Here is an 8,914-nt window from a genome sequence, read left to right as displayed (position 1 = left end):
ATTTTTTGAATGTAGTTATGAGATTGATCAGTTTCATAATTACAGATGTTATGAAACTGATCAGTCTCATAACTACATTGAACCCCGAGCTACATGAAACCCGAGTGTCGTGTAAACGTGATCATTAATTCCTATTCTTCCATTATGTCCAGGTCCTTACTTTATTGGGTTATATACAAATCAATATATACAAGTCTTAACACTTAAAGTGAATTTTCTAGCAGAGGCACAAATCGACACAGTGACAAAAGTCATTCTTGTCTTAGTTTCTTATTGATTTTTGAATAAGGAGAGGATGACTCTTGTGTCAATTTGTGTCTCTTACTGAAAATATTTTAAATATTGCTGCAACATTACTGAAGTAATATTACAAAAAGAAGTCTTCGCAATGTTTCTGCAACATTGTATTGCAATATGCAACATTGAAATATTGCAGCAATGTTGCTACAAGTTTCTATGCTGTACGGGTTATGCTGAATTAAGAAGAGGTTTTATTTTGGAGAGTAAAAAAGAATCCATTTTTTTTACATTTTTTGCATCTTAAAAGTGTGTAGAATATGCCTGTAAAAGAATTTTGCAATATTCAAAATTTTTAAGCAATTTATGACTTGTTGAACTGGATTTTGCATCAATCGAAAACCAAGATATTACATGCAAAATAAGCAAGAATCGGAAAAAGAAGAAAAATCAAATGCAGCAAAATTTATTCTTCGAGCAGGAGGAGAAATTGACTTATAAGCCAGGAATTGCTTAAATTAAATTAATATTATATATAATATTTTTTCTTATTAATATGAAAAAATATTATTTTTGTTGATATTAGTTTCTGCTGACATTATTGTTTCAAAATAGTAAAATATAAAGAAAATTACATTCATCAATATTAGATAACATTACATTTGCTCTAAGACTATTGACAAAAGCTGTAGTGATAGACAAAAGTTTATTAAATTAAGGAAAGGTTCTAGTCAGATTCTAGTCAGATTCAAAATTTATGTATCTTTACCAATTCTTTTGGATAAGGATAAGGAAAAGAAAGAGATATCAAAATAATGCTTTTCGCATTATATTTTTTATATTTCAACAAAAAAAAAATTAATTTTTAAAAATGTAGAAAATTGCGGCTGTAGCCTACAGGTTGAGCCTACGCATCAGAGCATACAGCGCGTACGTGGTCAATTAGCGGGAAATCTCGACCGTTTATCTGAGACAAATAAACCAATGCAATTATTAAAATGTATTAAATTTGTGGGGCCTTGAATCTCATTTTATTTGAAAAATTTTAAAATTTACAGAATGATAGCCATTTGAAATTAAATGTCAATTTTCACGAATTTTTTTTACTTTCAACCTGTTCAAAGAAAATTTAAAGAAAGAATAGTTATTTTGGAAAATTTATGACGTTTTTAGGTTCATGATCTCATAAAAAAATGTCTATTTTTCTAGAAAAAAACTTTATGTCAATCGGATGATTGGTTGAAGCTGTACATTTCTCGCCAGTTTGAAAAATGTGAATTCGAGAAAAACACGTTTAAAGTTTTTTATATAATTTTTTGTTAACAATACTTTGCAACTTAATTTAATCCATTTCAAATGGCTACCATTTTGTAAATTCCATTTAAAAATTTTTCAAATAAAAAAAATTTAATACATTTTAATAATTGCATTGGTTTATTTGTCTCAGATAAACGATCGAGATTTCCCGTCAATTGGCCACATACGCGCTGCATGCTCTGATGCGTAGGCTCTACCCGTAGGCTACAGCCGTAATTTTCTACATTTTTAAAAATTAATTTTTTTGTTGAAATATAAAAAATATAATGCGAAAAGCGTTATTTTGATATCTCTTTCTTATCCTTATCCAAAAGAATTGGTAAAGAATACATAAATTTTGAATCTGACTAGAACCTTTCCTTAATTTAGTAAACTTTTGTCTATCACTACAGCTTTTGTCGATAGTCTTAGAGCAAATGTAATGTTATCTAATATTGATGAATGTAATTTTCTTTATATTTTACTATTTTGAATCAATAATGTTAGCAAAAACTAATATCAACAAAAATAATATTTTTTCATATTAATAAGAAAAAATATTATATATTAATAATAATAGTATAACTTGTTACCTGTGCAAACTAATTTTGATATTTAGTTCCAATGCTTTCTGAAATTTATTTTTGCATTTTTCCGAATAATTTGTCATTGAACACTCTGGTACTATGCACATTTTTCTTAATTTTTAATGAGAGAAATTATATATAACAGAGAAAGAGAGAGAGAGAGAGAGAGAGAGAGAGAGAGGGAGAGAGAAAGAGAGGCAGAGCACAGACATGTATCTATCGGTACGATCAACGCGATGCTGTAAAAACTTTGAAGCGTTTTTTAATTAGTTTGTAAAATTCTTTCTTCTAATTGATTCGTTAAATCCCATACAGCACAGAAGATTGAAGTAATATTGCTGCAATATTGTAATATTGCAGATTGCAATGTAACATTGCAGTGATATTACAAAAGTGTAAATTAACAATATACCTGCAAAATGTCAGTAATATGCTTGTAATATTCCACAAATTGTAATTCTTTAATTGTTACAATAATAATAATACAAAAATATAAGTTTTTATAATATTTATGTAGTAGAGTCTTTTAGTTTAACAGTTGTTTTTATGATATAATTAATATAATTCATTTTATATTTAAATAAAAAAATTATTGATCTATTATTTGACGGCCATTTATTAGCTAAGTTTTATATTTATTTTAAATATGAAATCAAAAGATTATATAATATCGAGTTTACAATCAACATTATCGGATAAGATGCTAAGCAATTAGTTGCTGAAAACGATTTATCGAAATATTAATTATGTGATGATGTATTTATGCCTGAACGCAAAAATAAATTAGCGCCTCAACTTTATTGATAAATTTCATACCGTCATTTTTTAATCGATTTCAATTAATTTGGAGTAGTTTCAAATTAAAGAGAATCACTGCGATTAACTTAATCCATGATTAACTTACCAAGCGACTAACTATATTATATTAATGTGGATAATAATTTGTAGTTTATTCGGGTACACACATGCTTTATCTTTATGAATAAATTTATTCTTCAGAATTAACATTACATTTATTGGAATATTTTATGGTTTTATCATAAAAAATTACTTTTGGGAAGCATATATCACTAGAAATGCGATTTGTAGAAAAATTAAAATTAGTGAGATATATGTACAGAAATAGTTTTCATTTTAGAATCTTTGTAAAAAATTTATCCAAATACATTACATTGCAATATTGCTGGAATATTTGGTTGCAATATAACAAAAGCGGACATCTTAACATTATTGGAATTTTGCAACAGCGATTCAGCAACATTTCGCAACCACCATGCAATATTGTAATGTTTCAGTGAAATCATTCTGCAATGTTTCTGCAATCTTTCTGTGCTATATGGGATGCTTCAAAGCATTTGTAGTGAGACTTTGACAGCCCAAATATAAGTTATTTGAAATTAAGATGGCGGAAAATGATTCTCCGCACAGGTCTAAGTTCCCCTTCCACGCCTAAAATAGAACTTTGTGCTTCGTCTTTATTCCTAATGCCCATATTCATAATCAGACCTTGTACTTAAGGCTTCCTTAAATTTATCTTTAGATGCTCAGTAGCCAATGAAATAATTCGTAGAATATCTAAAGATAAATTCAAGGAAGCCTTAAATATAAGGCCTGACTATGAATACGAGTATAAGTTTCTGGGACTCTACATCAAAGGTGCTAATGCTTAGTGTCCATACTGTATATACTTATACTGTGTCACTGGCCTAGTTTCCACCGAGGGTTTAATCTTAATCAGAATGTAAGACCACCAACCAATCAACTACTAAGAACCAATCACTACAGTCAAGCATTCCCCTCTCATTAGACTATAACAGGGGAATAACGATTGTAGTTGATTGATTCTTACATTCTGATTCGGATTAAACTCTCGATGGAAACTAAGTGACAGTTAATAAGAAGTTGATTAAACTTAAGCGGCTTGTCACGAAAAAAATGGGCTCGAAACACGGTGTAGGAAAACACATGGAAAATCCGGCAGATGTGATTTAATATCATGTCGGAAAAAGTTGGAAGTATTGTCACGTGGTTTCAGACTTCGAATTTGATCTCCTTCATATTGCTCCGTGACTCACAGTCAAGAATTTCTCTCTCATTTGATTGTAAGAAAGGAATATTCTAAGGTGATTGGTCAATTCTTACAGATTATGACATACGAATACGGCCAATAAACGCTCCCTTAGGATACGATTACATGAAACGCAGTGCGCAGTACAATAACTAATAGTAACTAACTAAGCACTAGCTGTAACTAGTTACATGGAGCGCGATTTACGGCACGGGCTAGTAATAAACTCACATTACTATACACCGCTATGCACTTTTTAATGAAATTAATTAATTTAAACGCAATTATTAAATAAATTTGTTAAAAAATAAGAGTACCGATAAAATGTGTACAAAAATAAGTTAATATATTAAAAAAAATTCATATTAATGTGAGTTTGTCACTAGCTCATGCTGCAAATCGCTCCATGTAATATCAGCGAAAGAAATACTCGGTATGCGATTTCCTAGTTGCCTAGATAGTTACTGTATTATTAGTTAGTGTATCGCGTACCGCGTACACAGTGCTGAATGTAATCGCACTCTTATGATTCTTGACCCCTATTTTCGAAATATTGCATATGAAAAACTAGAGAAATATTATAATATGCGTTACATATATTATAGCATTTCCCTAATTTTTTGTATACGATACTTTTCAAGAAGTCCTTAGAATTTAGGGTGCGCTCCCATGGGATGGAGACCTGCGAAATGTTCGTGATTGGTCGTGATTGATCTTTTATTCCGTCGATTCCGTTCCACTAAAATGTGTTTTCCTATATTCTATTGAGTAATTTGCGGAATGCGCAATTTCTGATCATTTGCAAGAGTCTTTCCGTAGATCACTTTCATTAGATCTACCGGAATAGTTTGTCATTGGCTGCGTTTAACAATTGAGTGAGCTGTTATTAGAGTATTCTTTTAGATCATTCAATCAGCATTTTGGATTTGGAAAAATACATTAATAGTAGCGAGCACTCAATAATAGCGAGCGTTGCTCACTCAACTGTTGAGTTCGCTGAACGCAACCATCGACTTACATTGCTTCCGCATCGCTCGGCGAGATATAGGAAAATAAATTCCTGCGAATCGGAAATCACACGTATATACAGGGATATTGCTGATCTTGTTTTGTGTTACCTATTTTGATCTTGATTTACATTTTCGCTTTTCTGTATATATTTTCTGTATATACTTTATTCGTGTTCTGACCATATTGACCTCCGTATTTATGTTCAGGGGATGAAAATTATAAAAATTATAAATTATAAAAATGAGCAAATTTATTAGGTGTTGACTAATGAAATTATCAATATTCTAGTAAATTCGTTTACTTTTATAATTTTCACCTCGTTTCAAGATACAGAATCAATCTCCAGATTCCCGAGTGCCAGGAATCACTTCATTTTTTGTTATTTAAACGTTAAACAAGGATAACATAAGGCTGCATTCCTTATCCCACCAGGTAGATGATCGTTGTAGGTAACTGGGGCTGTTTTCCAGCTAGGACACAGAGATGTTACTGTGTTCCATTGTGTAAGTCTGTTGAAATGCAGTTGAGTTTAATCAACACCAGAATACATTGTAATCTTCCATTCTTATTCTTATACAATAATTATATTTAGTGTATCAATAATAGATTTATGATTTTTATTTAGATGATTTTTATTTTTATTTAATTTATAATTTTTTCAGAATTAGTGATTTTTGAAGATTGTATTGCAAAATAAGTACAGTTGCCATATAACTTTTTGAAAAGTTGGTGACATTGACATTGTTTTACATGCTTGTACTTAGTTTTTTATAGTGTCGAGCAGTACGCATAATGAGGTTAGTTTTTATGAGTTATGCACATGCACACACGCAGACATTGGCGGAATCCATGAAAGAAATAAATTTGCAACAGAAAACGTTCCACAGTTCCGTATCTCATAGGAGCGCATCCTAAGCACAGAGCTACAGCTTCTTTTGTTTCAGCGTTACCAGCATTTGTGGTGCTCTCATGGCAAACGGAAACGATGACAGCCATATTGAATATTAATTCCTCATTTTCGATTATCGTAGCCAAATGATTACATAACATTTTCCCGAAAAACTAGACTGGAAAATGTTGGTACTAACAAAAACCCCTAGGCAACACGATTTCAATTTGTATTTTGATTAGTAAAGGCTGCCGCAGACAAAATTCCGTAACAGTATGCGTAAGATATAAACTTAAGCCGATGAGTCAATCAGGATATTGCTTTAAATTTATGTAATTTACTGGAAATCGAAATAGCAGTAAACTTATCCATAAGTCAACTTATCCTCGCAATAACCTTGTAATAAGGCGAATTTCAACCACATTAAAATTCGCCTTATAAATTAGTTTACTACTATTTCTATTTCCGTTAGATTACGTAGTTTCACGTCTTAAGGTTAATTCACGTCTTAAGGTTACAGAAATTTTGTCTCCGGTAGTTGTAAATCCATAAATTTGTGGCATGGATTTATGGACGAACTTATAGCGGAAAATACAGATTCTTATATAACGCATAAAACATAAAAATAAAAAAAATGAACCAATCAGAGTTCTTTATTTCATAGAAAGGAAGAAAATAAAGGACTTTCATTGATTCATTTTCTTATGCACTATGTTATGCGTTATGTAAGAGTTTGTGCTCCTATTTTTGATTAGCACGAACATTTTCCAGTCTAGTTTTTTGGGAAAATGTCATGTAACTCTACAAATGCTAAATGATAACGCAAAAATCATGACAATTTAATGGCCCTGCATAGGCATAAATGGCATTCCAATATTTCACACATGTGGAACTACAGAGGTTGTATATCTTCAAATGAGGTGAAAATTACAAAAAGTGAGCAAATTCACTAGTATATTCATAATTCAATTGATCAATATCTAGTAATCTTTGCTCACTTTTATAATTTTCACTTCCTTTTAAAATCCACAAAACGACCTCAGACTATTATAACACTAGACTGCTAACTCCTCACTTTTCTTTATATAAAAGTATTGCCTGCGCGCAGTGAATGCGCAATGGAAAACCGTCATGTATAGAAGAGAGATAGTAGATATATAGAAGAAGAGATGTCAATAAATCATGTGATCAACCTCTCTTTAATTGGTTCTTAAGTATATTGGTTCTTCTTAAGAGAAGATGTCATCTGGCGATCTAACTTTTAATTTTCACGAACTGTTACGAATCATGTGCACCACTGTTTATTTCAGATTCTTTCTGCATTGAATAAGCCTAATTTTGTTCATTCTGTATGTATATATAACTTCTTCGAATATATGTATATGTTTATATATAAGTATATAAACATACGGTGTTTTGCACATGCGTGGTTTTACAATGTGCATGTATCACAAGTAATACATACTATCTAACAACAGGAAAAGTGAGAAGTTAGCAGTTTAATGTTATAATAAAAGTCTGTGTGTGGAACACAATAGCCTAAGGTTTGTTCGCGTCGCATGCTTCAACATGCCCAATATGCTCTAATATGTTCGCGTCACCGGAACCAATATGATGACTAGGATGCTATTCGCGCTATTTAGCGCTACAAACTGTTCGGAGTTGCAGATAGCACTAACAAACACGATCATCATTAATGGTAGCATGTTACGTCACAACTGCGCGCTATCAACGCTATTCCTTCCGAGATAGTGTATTGGTAGCGTTAGTGTTTACAAATCCGTGAATCCTAATGTAGCGTTGGTAGCATTTAATATTCGTCAAAGTTAGATTGTGAATGTTTGAGGGGATTCTATTCTCGAATGGCATCAAACTTTTCTCTCTTAGAATTTCGTAGAGTAAATACGTAATGTGTGAATTTCAAATTTTATCATAATGAATGCAACCTCAATTTTAATCTTTGCTGATGACTTGTCACTAGGCTGAAGTGAACGTAATTCTTGTTTGTGTATCATCTTTAACTTTTCAAAGTTTCTACGAAATTCAACTTATGTATTTGATTTCATTATAAATGTGAAAATCAGAGGTATCTTATTACTGGCAATTTTTAATTCCTGTATATGGAAAAAAATTACTATTGTGGTATAGCGCGGCAGAGTATTCCGCTATGGATGCTTAAGAGCCTTATTAGATATATTAGGCATTTGGGAAAAAATTCGTGGCGTTTTTCCCGTTAGATGGCATTAAAAAAACTCCACGAATTTTTTTTCCCATACCTAATAAATATGCTTCTTCTTGTGAAATCGACCATGTTCAAGGATTTTTTCTTTTATCTGATTAATTTACTTAGTGTGACTTTTAATTTTTTGATCTAGTTTACATTGTTCATTCCGGCCTAGCAAATCATCATAGAGATTGAAATTGCGTTCTGTTATTTACTATGAGAAAATTAAAAATTTACGTTACAAATATTTTATGTTACAAATATTTTTATAAAACCTTAAAAATTTTAATTATAGGGGGAAGTTTGGTTGGTGATTAAAAATAGAATCCCCTATATTAACTTAATTTCGACGAATATCTCTCTGGTTAAATACTACGCTAAGATCATTCAGGGAATTTGCTATCGCGCTATTGGCTCCAAAAACAGCGTTGATAGCGTTTGCGTCCATAGCGCGAATAGTGCCTTCCCTAGATGTTTGCGTCGCGTTAGAGCATATTCCATGAATCAATTAAGAACACTCCATTTGCCTTACTTCAGAAGGTGATATGATTGGGACATGTTACGCACGCATAATGGTTAAAAACGTACTGTATCGGAAAAAG

This window comes from Atta colombica, unplaced genomic scaffold, assembly GCF_001594045.1.
Source record: "Atta colombica isolate Treedump-2 unplaced genomic scaffold, Acol1.0 scaffold19, whole genome shotgun sequence".
Taxonomy (NCBI): domain Eukaryota; kingdom Metazoa; phylum Arthropoda; class Insecta; order Hymenoptera; family Formicidae; genus Atta; species Atta colombica.
Note: the sequence above shows the minus strand (reverse complement) of the source record.